This window comes from Chionomys nivalis, chromosome 1 (genome assembly GCF_950005125.1).
Source record: "Chionomys nivalis chromosome 1, mChiNiv1.1, whole genome shotgun sequence".
NCBI classification, from domain to species: Eukaryota; Metazoa; Chordata; class Mammalia; order Rodentia; family Cricetidae; genus Chionomys; species Chionomys nivalis.
In genome coordinates this window covers 154,049,662-154,068,396 of record NC_080086.1, presented here as the reverse complement: position 1 = coordinate 154,068,396, position 18,735 = coordinate 154,049,662, and the positions used below count along the sequence as shown (strand labels likewise).

General features: G+C 47.0%; 1 non-coding gene across 1 annotated transcript; it reads right to left on the bottom strand.

The window, feature by feature from the left end:
* Nucleotides 1-8,120: 8,120 nt before the first annotated feature.
* Nucleotides 8,121-8,227, bottom strand: LOC130890008 (U6 spliceosomal RNA). Its single transcript, XR_009058672.1, has one exon. It is a non-coding gene; the product is annotated as a U6 spliceosomal RNA (small nuclear RNA).
* Nucleotides 8,228-18,735: the final 10,508 nt, after the last annotated feature.

The following is an 18,735-nucleotide window of genomic DNA, read 5'->3' as shown; positions in this document are numbered from 1 at the left end:
GACTCGGTTGAACACAAAACAATTCTCTCTCAGTAAGAGCTGGAGAGATGGCTCAGAGGTTAACACTGGCTGCTCTTCCAGAGGACATGGGTTCTATTCCTAACACCCCCAGCTCACAACTGTCTACAACTCCAGTTCTAGGGGATCTAACACCTTCACACGGACATACATATAAGCATGTAGGCAAAGGCAAACACCAATGAAAGTAAAGCAAAAATAAGTCATTTAAAAGAAAGAGAGCCAGGCGGTGGTGGCACACGCCTTTAGTCCCAGTACTCAGAAGGGAGAGGCTTGTGGATCTCTGTAAATTTAAGGCCAGCCTGGTCTAGAGAGTAAGTTTCAGGATAGCTAAGGCTGTACAAAGAAATATTTTCTCAAAAAGAAAGAAAAAAAAAAAGGAAGAAAAAGAACAGAAAGAACTCTATGGTAGGACTGCCAGGTCCAAAAGGAGCCTGAGAACAGTCCCACTCCCCTTAATTTGGTACTTTTCCTTACTTCAGAGTAAAAATAGTTTTAAAGTGGGAAAATTACAGCGGCCTGTGTTGTTCATTCATGAGAATGAAATCACAATGGTCTCATTGTTAGGGTGCCAAGGTGACAAGTGATGACTCTCATCTTCTCCGCCTCCAGTGATCCCAACCCAGGACTAAGGAACCTGAAAAGAACACCTGAGTCGCAAGATGCTCCTGCTAGGCACTGTCCCGGCCACCTCACACCAGCCTTAACCCCTCTGCTCCGGCTCCCCCAAACTGTCAATCAACATAACTCCAGCCTGTAGTGTGGTGGTGGAAGGGACCGAAAGAACTGGAGGTGTGGGGGTGGGAGGGTATCATGGATTCCAGAGCAGACAGGATAAGGAAGGAATTTTTTTGTTTGTTTGTTTGTTTTTTTTGTTTTTCGAGACAGGGTTTCTCTGTGGCTTTGGAGCCTGTCCTGGAACTAGCTTCGTAGACCAGGCTGGTCTCGAACTCACAGAGATCCGCCTGCCTCTGCCTCCCGAGTGCTGGGATTAAAGGCGCGCGCCACCATCGCCCGGCTCATAAGGGAGGAATTGTATTTTAAGAAATAGAATCTCAAGTCAGGGCTTTTAGCCAGCATTCCTTTCTTTTCCTTCTTCATTTTTTTTAAAGATATATTTATGATTTATTTAACCTTATTTTATGTGCATTCATGTGAGAGTGTCAGATCCCCTGGAACTGGATTTACAGACAGTTCTGAGCTGCGATGTGGGTGCTAGGAATTGAACCCAGGTCCTCCTCGTAGAGCAACCTCTTAACCGCTGAGCCATCTCTCCAGCTCCCCCCCCCCTTTTTTTGTTTTTTCGAGACAGGGTTTTTCTGTAGCTTTGGAGCCTGTCCTGGAACTAGCTCTGTAGACCAGGCTGGCCTCGAACTCACAAAGATCCGTCTGCCAAGTGCTGGGATTAAAGGCGTGCGCCACCATGGCCCGGCTGCTTTAGGCAGCATTCCTGTAGCCAAACCCAGCCAGCCATGTAACTAAGGAGGCCAAGTGGAAGGGGTAGCATTCCTTTCTTTTCTTACTTTTCTTCTTTTTTTGGAGGTGGTGATACTGAGGGTTAAATACAGGGTCCCACTCATGCTAGACCCCAGACCCTAGTCCTTTTCTTTCCTTCTTTTGTGATGTTAAGTGGTCAGGACCACCCCCACAGGGTATTTAAGTGGGTGGGTGCTCAGAGGAGGAACACGTGGTCTGGGATTTTGCATGTGCTCCCCTGCCATGCCCTCGGCCACCCGTGAGTGCTGTATTTATTAAAACATGAGCATTTTAATTCGCTTTAATTTGACCCGATTGGATTTCCATGTGCCGGCGGAGAAAATTTTTCCTAACAGGGACCACTGAGTTCTAGACCAGCCGTGGCAAGGAATTGAGACCTCCCCACCCCCATCTCACAAAAAACAAAACAAAACGAAACCAAGCTTTCGCCTTTTTTGGTGTGTTTGCTTGCTTTGTTTCCTGTGGCACAGCGTAGCTAGCTGTCTCTGTTGGCTGACTGTTGGGATTAACGGCGTGTGCCAACAGCTAGACCATGGCTGGACCTAAAACAAAAACGTGAGCCATCTCTTCATTTTTGTGTTCATGCCTTTTACTTGGGCGGAAGGGACAGATAAACAGAGATAAACATATCCTAAAGCTGAGGCCGCTTTGGTGAGGACAATTTTCCCACAAGAATAAGGCTGTAAGGCTGCCCCCTAGAGCAAAAGCGATCTTTTTGTAGGAGTTAGGTGAGCTTTCCCAGTTGAAGACAGGAAGAAGCTTCTTTATGGGGGAGCGGGAGTACCTTGGAGAACTAGGGCGGTGATGTGTAGGGTCACTCTGTGACTGGAACTGTTTAATGTGCAGACTCTTCCCTGGGCTTCAGTTTCTGCTCCACTTAAACCTAAAACCCTTGTCAGTACCTTCAAGATGAACTTGTAGGTCATTGGACCCCTCGCTGCTCCTCTTGTTTCTGTGACTACACTGTACAAACTGCCTCTGGGTTTAACTGGTGTGTAGGACAGTTCCAGCCTTGTTTGTAGAGGTTGCTGAGTCTGTGCTTTTGTCCTAAAAATTACAGGAAAATCTTGTTTGTTTGTTTTGAGACAGGGTCTCTCCTTGTAGCCCTGACTGTCCTGGAACTGACTGTAGACCAGGCCAGCCTTGAACTCAAGAGGTCCATCTGCCTCTGCCTCCTGGGACCTGGAAAAAAGGCGTGTGCCACTACGTCCAGCCTCCAGACACGCAGTCTTAGAATGTAAAGTCAGAGAGGAGGGTGGGTGACAACTGGCTATTCAAGAATGACAATTCTGACTCTGGATTTGCAGCTTTTTAATCTCTCCAGTCAGGAAATTCTACTCAGTTCCCAATCTCCAGAATCTTCTAAACAAGTGTGATTTTTCAGCAAATTTCAGGTTTTGTGTGTATCAGGTCTCTGCCTCTGGCTGGCTCAGTACTGACTCACCCATACAACAGAAAGTACCAAGTAGTCGGCCCCAGGGAGAATTAAGTCACGAGGAGAACTCAAACCATCGGGCTTCAGTGATGGTCACTGATTACAAAGGAAGAAAAGCAACCCCTTAAAGCATCTGGCTCCACCAGAACCCTTGCCTTCAGTCTTGGGGTCAATTGATACATCCTATTTAACAGGAGAAAAACAGTTTAACTATGCGCATATGCATAATCCCACAAAAACCATTGCAAAGCAGGGCCGGAGGTTGAGGTTCAGAATCCTTCCAGTGGGGGTCTAGAGAATGCTGGGGGTGCTGCTGAGAGAGGCCTGGGAAAACGGAGGGAAGGGATTAAGGCGCAAACAAAGGATGTCTTGTCATGCAGATTGAAATCACCGGGAGCATTTCTGGAGGCAAGAGCACCCATTGATAATGGTGCAGATTGCCCTACAGCAGGGCACCTTTCACAGGGGCTCTGGAGAGACCAGGTCAGGTGTGAAGCCGCTCCTAGAGCTGTGTATTGGGGGAGTGGCAACAATACTCCCAACCCTGGAGGGGTAGATGAAAAAGAAGATGCATTTACTTTTAAATAAGTCTTAAGGACTGGAGAAATGGTTCCGTCTCTAATCACTTGCGGCTGACAATCTGAGTTCAGTCCCTGAACCGCACCATGGAAGGACGGAACCAACAATCCAAAGTTGTCCTCTGAACTGCATTCACAGATATCACACACACACACACACACACACACACACACACACACCCCGCAAATAAGTAAATAAATAAGCCTTATGTTGAAATGTCACTCAAAACGGGAGCAATCTGAGGCTTCAAGGACAGGAAGAAACCTCACCCATTCCTTAGGGCACCATGGGCACAGCCTCTCCCTCAGCTCCTGCTCTAGGGAAGGCTATGGCTCTTGGCTGCCTCCCCTATGGAAATGGTGAGTATTTCTTTGTCTACACAGAAAACACAGCTTGCTCAAAGGGATGAAAGGTTCTAAAGTCAAATAATTAGTGAATGAGGCTAGGAATACGGATTCAATTTCCCCAAATACCAAGTTTTGATGGGGTAAAAGTTTCAAGATGTTTTCATAGAACAGAACAAAAGAAATCATAAATTAGGACTCTTTGAAACACATGGGTGGTAGCCTAGTGGTGGTAGCTCACACCTCTGATCCCAGCGCTTGACGGCTGAAGTAGGAGCTATTTGATTTTGAGGCCAGCCTGGTCTACAGAGCAACTTCCAGGACAGCTAGGGTTGATACACAGAGAAACCCTGTTTCAAAAACAAAAACAGCAAAAATAAGTAAGATCCATGGGTGGAGACATCAGGTAGGCCAGACACCGCAAAGCCAGAAGACTGTGTTAGGCCTCGTAGATGATACGTAGCTTTTGGCTGGGCGGAAGCTAGTGGTCTTGGTTGTACATTTCATAAGGATGCTAGGCTGCAGGCACACCTAGGTGGTCACAGAAGGACTACTAGGTGGGCCAAAGATAGCTCCAAACTGTAACATGATTCCAACTCTCCATGCAAACTGGAGTTCTCATTGGCCAATGGCTTTGTGGGACTCTGGGCAGGGTGACTCTCCTCTAGAACTTCACTTCATCTGGATTTGCTTTAAAGACAGGGTTCCAGACAGCTGAGCAACCCTCTCCTTGACCCTAGACAAGTGCACACATCTGGAAAGGACCTTGGGTAGTTCAAAAGAGGAAGGGAGAGAAGGCCTTTATCCATAGATGGCCAATGGGTGCTGGGAAGATATAGTCCAGCTCTGCCAACCACAGTCCAGAACCCACACACACCCAACTCCCCTCGGCCCTCAGGGATCCATGACTAAGATGCAGAAAGAAATTTTCAGGACAAGGCAGAGTGAAGCAATATTGTCTAGCTTATTTCTTTTCTTCTTTTTTCTTTGGAAGTCCTGGGTATTGAACTCAAGGCCTTGCATATACAAGTAAACACTCTATAAGTGAACTATGCTCCTGGTGCTGGCTAGTTCATTAAGATAAGAAAAAAACATACGATATATATATATATATATATATAATTTAATGTATAGTTCCATAGCTTCTACTCTGAATGATTATTCTAACTGTAGAGAAGTTCATTGAGTTGTGTGGTTGTGTGTGTGTGTATATATAATTTGTTTGCACATATATATATATATAAAACTTTAATTGTATGAAGTTTATTATAAGAAAAAAATTGCAAAACCAGATGGCAGCAGCGTAAGCTTTATATCCCAGTATTCAGGAGGCAGAGGCAAGAAAATCTCTGAGCTCAAGAACAGCCTGGTTTACAACAAAGCTACTTCCAGAATAATCAAAGCGACACAAAGAAACCTTGTTTTGAAAAACCAAAATGAAGCCGGGCGGTGGTGGCACATGCCTTTAATCCCAGCACTTGGGAGGCAGAGGCAGGCGGATCTCTGTGAGTTCGAGACCAGCCTGGTCTACAAGAGCTAGTTCCAGGAGAGGCTCCAAAACCACAGAGAAACCCTGTCTCGAAAAACCAAAAAAAAAAAAAAAAAAAAAAAAAAAAAAAAAACCCAAAATGAATGAATGAATAAATAAATAATTGCAAATATTTTTTTTCCTTGTCCTTTCAAGACATGGCTTCTTTCTTCCTTCCTTCCTCCCTCCCTCCCTCCCTCCCTCCCTCTCTTTCTTTTTTTCTTTCTTTTGTTGATTTTTCGAGACAGGTTTTCTCTCTGTAGTTTTGGAGCCTGTCCTGGTCACTGACTCCGCAGACCAGGCTGGCCTTGAACTCACAGAGATCCTTTTGCCTCTGCCTCCCAAGTGCTAGGATTAAAGGTGTGCGCTACCTGCCCCCAACGATACTTGCAAATATTTTTTTAAAAAAAATAATAATAAAAAACTTACATACCAAAATTAACCAGACCTAAAGCTTATACAATGCAGTGAACTTCTCTACAGTTAGAATAACTATTCAGAGCAGAGGCTGTGGAGCTCCTTGTAGGAGCCAGCCATGGTAAGCTAAATATGAACAGATCACCCAAAGAAAGTTCTTTTTTTCGAGACAGGGTTTCTCTGTGGCTTTGGAGCCTGTCCTGGAACTAGCTCTTGTAGACCAGGCTGGTCTCGAACTCACAGAGATCCGCCTACCTCTGCCTCCCAAGTGCTGGGATTAAAGGCGTGCGCCACCACCACCCGGCCATCAAAGAAAGTTCTTTACTTCCAACCATTTTCACCTGCCAGAGTAGGACCTGGCCATTGATAAGTTTAATGGAGGCCTGAGTCTCAGTAGTTTAACCTGAAGCAGTGCCTGGTTGCAGGAAGTACCATAAACTAAGATTACCTGAGCACCACCCAAGAACAGACGATCCAAAGGAAATGCCTAGCATTCCAACTGCTGTAGATAGATAGGATCACCTGCCAGCACACCCATCAGGACACCCCTAGACAAATGTCAGCCAATCAGGAGTCCTGAACCTCAGAAACCCCTCACCCCTACCTTTACTACTATAAAAACCCAATTCTAATTGAGCTCGGGGCTCTCCATTTATTCCAATACGTTGGACATGTGGAGGGTCCGAGTTTGCAAACTTGCATAAAATAAAGGCTCTTTGCTTTTACATATGGACTCGGTCTCCTTTGTTGGCTTTTGGGGAACTTTGCGGATTTGGGCATAACACTCCTGCCACATAAATCCTAGCATGGTCTCCTTATGAAAGACCCCGGTGCAGAGAGACTCTCACTCAAGTCTCGGGATAACACGACCCCCCCAGTAACTCACGAGAGACCGTCCTTGCTGCAATCACACGAGGCTTTAATTGATGAGATGAGATGGGAACCAGTGCACTGGGGCCGAGACTCATAACCCACGCAGGGGAAGAGTTCGACCTTGAGTGACTGGGAGAAGGAGTTTTTAAGGGAAGAAACCACAGCCCAGTAATCCAAAAGGGTCATAGGAAATTCTGAAAATCCAGTGATGGTCACAAGGGGGCAACTCCCTGCCTCTCAGGACCACTCCCAAGGTCATAATCAGCTAGTTTCTAAAACACAGTACAATGTTAATCACAAGGGAGAAACTCCCTGTTTCTCAAGATTATTCTCAAGATTACAATCTAACTTTATCTTCAGCTAGTTCCTGAAACACAGTCACTAACCAGCTAATCCTAGATTTTTAATTCTTCTCTTCCTGCTGGGGCGTCAGGTCTGGATTTAGCCAGGTCTCTCACTTACCTTGGGCATCAGAAGGATGTGTTGCACACCCATACATGTAGGCAAAACACTCATATACATAAAATGAATCTCTTTTTCTTTTTGTTTAACGTACATTGCTGTTTTCTCTACATCTTGGTTTTGTTTGTTTGTTTGGTTGGTTTGGTTTTTCCAGACAGGGTTTCTCTGTGTACCTTTGGCAGTCCTGGAACTCACTTTGTAGACCAGGCTGACCTTGAACTCAAAGAGATCCACCAGCCTCTGCCCCCAGTGCTGGGATTAAAGCTTGCAAGCGTGCTCTACCACTGCCCAACACTTCATTATGCGTATATCTGTGTGAGGGAATCTGATCCCCGGAACAGGGGTTACAGACAGTTGTGAGCTGCCATGTGGGTGCTGGGAATCAAACCTGGGTCCTCTGGAAGAGCAGCCAGTGCTCTTAACTGCTGAGCCATCTCTCCAGCCCCCTCTTTTTGGCTTTTCAAGACAAGGTTTCTCTATGTAACCTTGGTAGTCCTGACTAGCTCTGTAGACCAGGCTGGCCTTGAACTCAAACATCCACCTGCCTCTGCCTCCTGTGTGCTGGTATTAAAGTACACCACTGTGAGAGCCAAAGTTACATTTTAAGTTTTAATTACTATGCCTCGGAGATCCATGAAACAGAAATGCCTCTGATCTATAAACCCTTGCCCCAAGTTCCTGAAATGTTGGAGGCTATTGTTTATGGAAGACAACAAGCCACATGTTTCCCTAGACAAGTTTGACCCATATGCACTAGATGTGGGCTGGAGGTTCACAGGCTGAAGGTACTTCCGGATGTATGCTTGCCCCTGATTGAACCTGTGGTAAATGCAATACATTGTGGGCTTTCCTTTTTTTTTTTTTTTTTTTGGTTTTTCGAGACAGGGTTTCTCTGTGGCTTTGGAGCCTGTCCTGGAACTAGCTCTGTAGACCAGGCTGGTCTCAAACTCACAGAGATCCTTTTTTTTTTAATATGGAACGCTTCACGAGTTTGCGTGTCATCCTTGTGCAGGGGCCATGCTAATCTTCTCTGTATCGTTCCAATTTTAGTATATGTGCTGCCGAAGCGAGCACTGGGCTTTCCTTCTTAACCCCTTGCCAAACTTGATTCTGGGCCATTTCCCAGGAATCTAGGTATGGACCTGGCCAGAGCCCATCCACTTGATCAGTATTTAATTAAAGCTTACTTCAAGGCAGGCATGGTGGCACACACCTTTAAGCCCAGAACTCCGGAGGCAGGGACAGGCGGATCTCTGTGTTCTAGACCAGCCTAGGCCACAGAGCTAGTTCTAGGACAGGGTCCAAAGCTACACAGAGAAACCCTGTCTCAGCTGGACGGTGGTGGTGCATGCCTTATTCCCCAGCTCTCCGTAGGCAGAAGCAGGCCGATCTCTGTGAGTTCAAGGACAGCCTTGTCTACAGAGCGAATTCCAGGACAGCTAGGGCTGTTACACAGAGGAAACCCTGTCTAAAAAAACTAAATCCCAAAAAACAAAACAAAACAACAACAAAAAAACTTGCTTCAAATTTGCCTTTAACCTGTGGTAGTGATGTTATTCTCACCAGCGGATTACCAACCACACCTGGGTCTTAAACACTAAACTACTTCTCCATCCCCAAGAGCCACTCTTCTTCTTGTTTCCTGGTCTAAAATGCTCCTGAGCCTTGGTGTGGAGAAGGTTGACATCTCCCACTTAGATCTCTCACTCAGCCACTTTCAGCACGCTGACCAGGTGTGAGTCTCTGCATCCACGGCTTCCCACAGCAGGACAGAAGCTTCTTTGACCAACGCTGAAGGCAGCACTGGTCTGGGCATATAAACAGAACCATTTAGAAGGCAGTTTGACAACATGTCCATTTAGCAAGTCAACAACAGTAAGTTTGCCACCTAGAGTCTATACCTCCCTAGCCCTGGACTTTGGATAAAGTTTACAGTACCAGGTGTGAAATTCCTCTGTGGAGCAAACCTCAAATCCAGTCACAAAGCATTTGGATGATCCCACAACAGTCAGGCCAGGATTGCACCAGTGGGTACATCTTTGCTGAGGGGTCAGTATTGTTGAATGCAGGGTCCCCTAGCGAGAATGACCATTGATGACTTTTCTCCTGGAACATCCCACACAACATCTTATAAGTAGAGTTTCTGGGGCTTTTTTTTTTTTTTTTTTTTTTGGTTTTTCGAGACAGGGTTTCTCTGTGGCTTTGGAGCCTGTCCTGGAACTAGCTCTTGTAGACCAGGCTGGTCTCGAACTCACAGAGATCCGCCTGCCTCTGCCTCCCGAGTGCTGGGATTACAGGCGTGCGCCGCCACCACCACCCGGCTTTCTTTGTTTGTTTTTGGGTTTTTTTTTTTGTTTGTTTGTTTTGTTTTGTTTTTTTTGGTTGGGTGGTGGTGGCACATGCCTTTAATACCAGCACTTGGGAGGCAAAGGCAGGTGGATCTCTGTGAGTTTGGTGCCAGCCTGGTCTACAGAGAAAATTCCAGGACAGGCTTCAAAAGCTACACAGAGAAAAACCTGTCTCAGAAAGAAAGAAAGAAAGAAAGAAAGAAAGAAAGAAAGAAAGAAAGAAAGAAAGAAAGAAAGAAAAGGAAATGTAGAAGGAGCTGCAGGCAGGCCTGTTTTTTGTCCTGCCCGGCTCTCGCATGGCTAGCTTAGCCCCGGAAATAACAACACAGAAATTGTATTCTTTTAAACACTGCCTGGCCCATTAGTTTCAGCCTCTTCTTGGCTAACTCTCACATCTTGACTAACCCGTTTCTAATAATCTGTGTAGCACCACGAAGTGGTGGCTTACCGGAAAGGATTCTAGTGTACGTCCATCTTGGGCTGGAGCTTCATCACGTCTGTCTGAGGCATCTTACCTCACTTCCTTCTACCCAGCATTCTGTTCTGTCTACTCCACCCACCTAAAGGATGGCCTATCAAATGGGTCAAGGGAGTTTCTTTATTAACCAATGACCTTCCTCCATCAAGAAAAAAGAAAGAAACAGTTGCACTTTATTTACACTTTACAATGGCTGCATATACGGCCCTGTGCCTTTCTAAATCACCCTGCTCAAAAGGTGTAGCATAATAAGCAAAACTTAAAGTTTTGTCAGATGTTGTTGTTGGTGCACATCTTTAATTCTAACACTTGAGAGGTAGAGGCAGGTAGATTTCTGTGAGCTCAAGGCCAGCCTGGTCTAAAGAGCAAGTTCCAGGATAGCCAGGGCTAAACAGAGAAACCCTATCTGAGAAAAACAAAACAAAAAAGTTTAAAAAATTAAGTAAAGATGCATAAAATGGTTCATTTCTTTCACTTAAAGATTTTCTCTTTTTTGTCTTTTTTTGTTTTGTTTTTTTTTTTGTTTTGTTTTTTTTGTTTTTTCGAGACAGGGTTTCTCTGTGGTTTTGGAGCCTTTCCTGGAACTAGCTCTTGTAGACCAGGCTGGTCTCGAACTCACAGAGATCCGCCTGCCTCTGCCTCCCAAGTGCTGGGATTAAAGGCGTGCGCCACCACCGCCCGGCCTCTTTTTTGTCTTTTGCAGGTTGGGTAGTGGTGGCGCACTCCTTTAATTTCAGTACTCAGGGAGGCAGAGGTTGGTGTAGCTCTGTGAATTCGAAGCTAACCTATTCTATAGAATGAGTTCCAGGACAGCCAAAACTACATAGAAACCCTGTCTCAAAAAACCAAAACTGACCAAACAAAAAAGATTGCCTTATGAAGAGCACTGTTTAAAAATGAGACATATGAATCATCATAAAAAATGAGATATATGCTGGGCTAGGGCATGTCTCCAATCCCAGCACTGGAGGCAGAAGCAGGCAGATCTCTGTCTATGTAGGGAGTTCTATGTAGAGAAACCCTGTCTCAAAGAAAGAAAAACGGAAGGAAGGGAGGGAGGGAGGGAGGGAGGGAGGGAGGGAGGGAGGGAGGAAGGAAGGAAGGAAGGAGAAAGAAAGGGATACTGAGTTTTGCTTTGTTTTTTGTTTTTTTTTTTTTAAGACAAGGTTTCTCTGTCTAACCCTCTGTGTCTGGGAACTCACTCTGTAGATCAGGTTGGCCTTGAACTCAGAGCTTCGCCTACCTTTGCCTTCTAAGTGCTGGGATTAAAGGCGGGCGCCACCACAGTTCAGCTGTGTATGCCCATATTGTTAAACTCAAGGTTCTAGTCACAGTCTAAGTAAGCATAGTTTAATGCTGTCTGTACCATCCATGTTTGAGATGTCTTTGGAAAACACACATTAGCCTTGCAAGCAAATTTGGCTTTATCAGTTGTGTGAAGTTCCTTGACTCTCAGCCAGCAGGAAAGGCAGACTAGGGCCTGTTCCTTGTCTCCCTTCTCATTTTTCCTGTCTCTCTAAACTGTCTTAGCTTCTTGAAGGGATCTCTGGCTTTCACAGATGATTCCTTATGCTCCAGGATGTGGTCTAGCCTACCTCCCACCGCCTGGGGGGTAGTCTGCCTTGAAGGTTTTCATGTTCGGATACTCTAGGGTGACTCAGGAAAAAAAAGTTAAGGATCCTGTTTGTCTTCAGCCAAACTGACAGGGGTGGACATACATGAGACAGAAAGCTCAGTCAGCCCGGAGCCCCGCAGGAGGAGCCAATGCTTTCTAGTACTGAGAGCTCCCAGATGCCCCTTTCAAGCACATAAAAGCGGGAAAGCTGTGCAAATAACAAAGCTCAATACTAGGTATTTCCACCTGGTCCCACCCACTGTCTAGCTATACACACTAAAGGTCGACACTGTCCTGAGGGTAGGCAGAGTGGGGTATGAGGAGGTAGAAGAGGTCTGGAGATCCTTCCAACGTCCATGTTGTTTAGATAGAGGCCAGCAACGCTGAGGGGTCAGCTTGGTGAAGAAGCCACAATTGAGGACCTCTGGCAGATGCAACAGTGCAGGTTGGAGCTGGACTAAGGGAGGCAACATGAAAGAAAGCATGAACCTGAGGAGTAAGGTCTCAGGGTTACACGAAGTGTGGCCACTGAAGCGGGCCCCTAGATTGAAGGGGGGGGGAAATAATGGGGGAAAATTTTGCTCCTGGGAAGGGATGGAGCAGAATCTCTCTCTGTCTCTGTCTCTCTCTCTCTGTCTCTCTGTCTCTCTCTCTCTCTCTCTGTCTCTCTCTCTCTCTCTCTCTCTCTCACACACACACACACACACACACACACATACACACACACATACCAGGGTGGGGAGTTGGGGGAGGGAGATAGCTTGAGCAGGTGAGAGGACATGGCGCTCTCTGGTCCTGTGGCTGTTCCTGCCTTACATAGGACTTTCTTGCCCCCAGCTATATGAATAACAGCTGCAGACACATCCTTCTGCCTAAACCCAAAATTCCAGGAATGATGATCAGTACTCTCCAGCCAGCATCGTGGAGGCTCACCAGCAGGAGACAGCTTCTGGGAGTCCCCAGCTTGGGCAGGAGACATCTTTAGGAAGCCCCTCAGGCTGGCAGCAAAGGCGGAAAAGTGTAGCCCAAAAAGATAAGTGGGGGTCCTACCTTCAGCACCTCAGGTTGTGGTGACCTTTGTAAGATGCAGAAAGACAGGGCCATCCTAGAGCAGTATGAGGGTGATCTCAGTGTGACTCCATCCTTAGAACAGAAGGGCTTTGAAGCCAGGCAGCTGAGACTGTCAGATAGCAGCTCTGCCTGGCAAGCAGAGCAGGAAAGACCCTCCCAGAGCTTCAGGGGCCACAGCTTCATGTACCTCCTCCATCCCACAATTTTGGACTCAATAGTGCCACAGGATAAATGCCTGTCATTTGTTCGTTCTGGTCATGCTGGAGGCACATCCAAGACTTCCCTGAATGCTGGGCGAAGGGTCTGCTGCTGAGCCACACCCAGCCCTGAAACTGACCATAAGGATTCTGCAGTCCTTTGAAGACTCAGGAAGGGGCCTAGTGAGCTGACAGAGCACTCAGCGGCAGCGGTGTGAGGACTGTAGGAAAAACTTTTCTCCTCAAGGGCATCCAATGCAGGTGCTTCCTTATCCCAGGGCCTGGAAACCACCGGTCCCTTTGCATCTGTTGTTTCAATCTTTGCTATTTGGAAACCTGGCCTGGTTCAAAGTTGAGCTTGCTGTCCTGGCACCTGTCTTGCAGGAGTGACTTTGCATTAGGTTTGGGCGGGTCTGTTGAGCATGTTATAGAAGCCCACTGTAGAATAATAACTTCCAAGAAGTTTCATCTAATAAGCCCATTAAAGGGACTAAAATTTGTTCAGAAACAAGCAAACAAACAAACATGCAAAGCGGGAACTGTATTGACTGGGGATTAAAGCAGATAGCGTGAATAAAAGACCTGGCAGAGATGAGCACCTTTGACCCCTCAAATAATATTGCCATCACCAGAAATGAGTGTCCTTTCACGTACAATAGTCACTTTTCTTTCCAGGGTTTCTCTGTAGCTTTGGTTCCTGTCCTGGAACTAGCTCTTGTAGACCAGGCTAGCCTCGAACTCATAGAGATCCGCCTGCCTCTGCCTCCCTAGTGCTGGGATTAAAGGCGTGCGCCACCACCGCCTGGCTTCTTTCCCTTTTCTTGCAGTGCTGAGGACAGAACCCAGGGCCTTGTGCAAGCTTGGCAAGTGTCTCTACCATTGAACCGCATCTCTCATCTCCCCTTACTGTCACTCTGTGAAGATGGGTGTGGGGCTGGTGAGTTGGCTCAGAGCTCTTTTTTTTTTTTTTTGGTTTTTCGAGACAGGGTTTCTCTGTGGTTTTGGAGCCTGTCCTGGAACTAGCTCTTGTAGACCAGGCTGGTCTCGAACTCACAGAGATCCGCCTGCCTCTGCCTCCCGAGTGCTGGGATTAAAGGCGTGCGCCACCACCGCCCGGTGGCTCAGAGCTCTTGAAAAGGACCTGAGTTTGATTCCCAGAACCAGTGTCAGGTGGTGCACAACTGCCTGTAACTCCAGCTGCAGGGAGAGCCAGAGCCTGTGGCTTCTGCAGGCACCTGCACTCCCGTGCACATATTCATACACAGGCATACGCAAATACACATAATTAAAAATGATCAAAATAGTTGGGGGTAGTAGCACAGGCCTTTAACCCCAGCACTCCAAGGACTGATTTCTGAGTTTGAGGCAAGCATGGGCTACAGAGTAAGTTCTCAGACAGCCAGGACTACATAGAGAAAACTTGTCTCAACCCTCTACCCCCCAAAAACAATCTTGCAAAACATTCACTCAAGTAATAATTAAAAGAAGAGGAAATGTTAACGGTCGGAGAGCTGGCCGAGATGATGGGAGCGCTGCCCGCGGAGCTGGAGGTCTCTAATGTGCTGTGTGTGTCTGTGTGAGTGTACATGCATAATTAATCGGAAAAAAAAAGAGGAAATGTTATATACTCTTCTTAACACACTATCACCATCTGCCGGGCACACTGTCCCCTGCCTGGGTGCACAGCACAACCGTGTGTGTGTGTGTGTGTGTGAGAGAGAGAGAGAGAGAGTGCGTGTGTGTGTGTGCTAGTTTGCTTTCTGTCGCTGTGGTAAACACCATGACCAAAACAACTTGGAGAAGAAAAGATTTCCCTTCCTTAAAACTATCCTACATTCTCTCTGTCTTTCCTGGGAGTCACTTCCGTTCTATCGATGAATGCCCCTTCTCTGTTCTCTTCTAAGCACTCCCCTCCCCACCCCCTGTGTCCTTGACTCACACACCACTGCGAACTCCCTTTTCCTGCCAGCCCAGCGTTAGTCAGTTTACATTACCCTCTCTGTCCAGTCTGGTGTCACTCTTGACTCACAGGGGTAGCCGTCCACTCTGCTCTCTGCCTGCACCCCTCCCCCCTCTAAATGTTCCTTCAAGTCGTAGGATGGACATGACACGGCCTTGGGGTTTAGGGTTACCCTGAGGCAGCATGACATCATTTTTTCCTTCTTTGGTTTTATTTATTTATAATGTGGCTCTGCCTGGTCTGGAACTAGCTCTGTAGGGACAGGCTGGCCTCACAGACCTCCAGGCCTAAAGCCAGGGCTATCCCATCTGATTCCCACGGAAGAGATCTTCTACAGGCTGTAAGGCCGCTAGCCTGAAGTCCCAGCAAAGTGCTTGCTAAGTACGCTAGGACTCTCTCTGCCCTGTAGAGACATTGGTGCTCCTCTTTGCTGTGGGGCCTGGCTCTCCATTTATATTGGAATATGTATGATCTGCTCCCTAAAACTGCTCTCCAGTTCAGGGTAGCCTCACTTCTCATCACTCAGTGCCTCTCAATCTCAGGCAGCCTGGTAGGTGACAAATGCCACTTGCATGACAGTTTCCATGATTAATTTATTCATTTTTTTCCCCTTTAGATAGAATCTTACTATGCCACCCTAGATGGACCAAAATTCTCTGTGTAAACCAGGCTGGCCCAGAACTCACACTGGAGTAATGTCTCTGCATACCCCCAGGGGATGAATTTATTCTTGCTAAGCGTGAGTGAGAGTCTTCCTGGGTCCAATAACAGACTGTATTACAGAGCATTCGTCCGTGGGTCTCCGTAGGGATGTGGAAACAGAATTATGGGGCCATTCCTGGAGCTTCTCACTGCAATTTTGCCTTTTCCCCCCTTTCTAGCAAATTTTCCTGTGCCCAACTTTGAGAAGCGAGAGGCTGACCAACCTAAGACAGCTCCTGGAAAGAAACAGTGAACACACAAACTTTGAGCTCTCATGGGGACTCACTGGAACTCGTAAGGTGAAATTGCATTGTATTGCCACCAATGTCAGTCTCTAGCCACACCGGAGGAAGAGAACAGGAGAGTATGAACCGAAAGAAAAACCACAATGTCTGCGGAACTGGCTCCCCTTCTCACCAGTTAATGAAGGTGAAACAAGGTTCCTCTACACCATCCTGGGGGAGCAGAATGCGGCCCAGTCACCAGTGGCGCTTATCTGACGACTCCAGACTTCAGTACCCTTTACAACCGTGAGGCTGCATGGTGGGTGAGGTGACCCGAGTGTACCCTGCTTCAAGTTTCTCCATTTTGTTTAGGACAACACCTTACAGGATGTGTTGTGTCCAGAATGACTACATTTTAGAAAGCGGCTCTTCACTCTATTTTAAAAAATAATTTATTTTACCAGGCCAGGCCAGGCCAGGGCTGTTACACAGAGAAACTCTGTCTCAAAAAAAAAATTTTTTTTTAATTTAAAATTTTATTTTATGTGCATTGGTATGGTGTCAGATCTCCTGGAACTGGAGTTACAGACCGTTGTGAGCTGCCATGTGGGTGCTGGGAATGAAATCGGGCTCTTCTGGAAGAGCAGCCTGTGCTCTTAACTGCTGAGCCACCTCTCCAGCCCCACTTCCCTCTATTTTGAGTGCCAGTACTGAAACAGATGGCTCTGCGCTGTGCAGGAAACAGCCACGGCTCAGACCATTAGCTAATTGGTTCACGATAAGTTTTGTCACATACGAACTTATCAAATTATATCAGGAACACAGGGACATATGGATGGATAAAAACCATTAAAAAAAAGCCCTCTGATTTACTGAAGGCCCCAGACTAACAGAAGAAACAACCCTCTCTCACACACCACATACAAACAGTGTCGCCTCCTACTAGACACAGTGGCACCTGCTGGACTCATCAGACCAGAACAAGAGGCAGGCAGCTCCTGACTCTTCGCAGTGTGTGTGTGTTTCAGTTAGGCACGATCCCCACTTGAACAGTCAGTCTTTCCCAGCACCTCACTTCATGCCAGCTCTGTCCGCAGTCTGCTCTGGGCTCCAGTCCTCCGACAGTTTTCCACTGGATCCCTTACAGCCTTAAGGGACCCTTTATCTGCCCACCTGCGCTGCCTGTTCTATCTTGCACCTGCTTTCTGCCTCTCCCTCCGGCACAGCCTCCCTAGCCCTCTTGCAGCTGTTCTGAACACACATAAAGGCATGTCTCTGAGGGATAACCTGTGAAGTGAGACTGAGCACCAATAAGAGCCTGTGATGGCCAAGGCCACGCCTATCAAAATCAGTAGTAACCAGTGAATGACAGCCACCAAAGAAAACTGACCTCGCTGGTGAATTTGTTACTCAGTGAATTCTGCCCCTGTCTCTGGGAGTGTGTCTAGGACAACAGGCTCTGCTGGGGTCACAGACAGGGTCACGGCTGCTGGGAGGAGGCAGCACTAGGATGGGTTTGTCTTCAGTCTTCAGTCTCAGGTGCAGGATCTGAGAGGCTAAGCTCTGATTGAAGACTCGCTGATCTACTCCAGGGCCGACTGCCTTGGGGCTAGGAGTCCTGCTTCATCAGCTCCACCCATTCTACCTGGCCGTGGAAGGAGGCCAGGAGGCAGCTGCAGGTGTTCAAGGTGCAAGGGCAAGGCTACAGCTAGGGAGCACACCCTCCTCTGCAAAGCAGGGGTAAGGGCACTGCGGCCATTGACCTCTTCTGACACTTGTGTCAAGTATCAAAGGTAGTTGGGATAACGAAACAGAAACTAAAAGGTGACCAAGGGTCAGGGAGCAGCAAGGAGGATTGGTATACAGTAGGTTAAAGTTTCAATGTTTGGGGCCTGGAGAGATGGCTTGGGGGTTAAGAGCACTGGCTGCTCTTTCAGAGGACCCTGGTTTCTGGTTCAATTCCCAGAACCCACATGGCAACTCACTACTGTCTGTAATTCCAATTCCAGGGGATCCAACATCCTCACACAGACATGTGTGCAAGCAAAATATCAATATGTATATGAAAAATAAAAATTTTTCAATGTCTGGGCTGGAGAGATGGCTCGGAGGTTAAGAGCACTGGCTGCTCTTCCAGAGGACCCAAGTTCATTCCCCAGCTCTCACATGGTGGCTCAAAATCATCTGTAATTCTAGTTCCAAGTTATCTGATTCCCTTTTCTGGCTTCTGCGAGCATAAAGGCACACATACAGCGCACAGACATACATGTAGGCAAAACACCCATACACGTAAGAAAAGTGTCCGTGTTACAATATGAAACACGTCTGGACATGTGAGAAGGCTTAGCCGGTAAGGGTGTTTTGCTAGTCTTTCTTTTTTTTTTTCGAGACAGGGTTTCTCTGTGGTTTTGGAGCCTGTCCTGGAACTAGCTCTTGTAGACCAGGCTGGTCTCGAACTCACAGAGATCCGCCTGCCTCTGCCTCTCGAGTGCTGGGATTAAAGGCGTGCGCCACCACCGCCCGGCGCTAGTCTTTCTTGTGGGATTGTCTTTGGACTGCCAGCCCCCAAATAACAACACAGAGACTTATTATTAATTATGAAAGCTTGGCCTTAGCTTAGGCTTGTCCTGGTGTGGTGTAGGAGGCCCTTCTGTATTTGTATTGCTTTTATTGGTTGAATAAAGAAACTGCCTTGTCCTTTTGATAGGGCAGACTTAGATAGGTGGAGTAGACAGAACAGAATGCTGGGAAGAAGGGCAGTATGGCAGATGCTATGAATCTCCGGCCTGACACAGACATAGGTTAGAATCTTGCCAGTAAGCCACAGTCACATGGTGCTACACAGATTTAATAGAAATGAATTGATCAAGATGTGAGAGTTAGCCAATAAGAGGCTAGAGCTAATGGGCCGGGCTGTGTTTTAATTAATACAATTTCTGTGTGGTTATTTCGGGGGTTAAGCTAGCCAGGTGGCGGGAAGCAGCCCA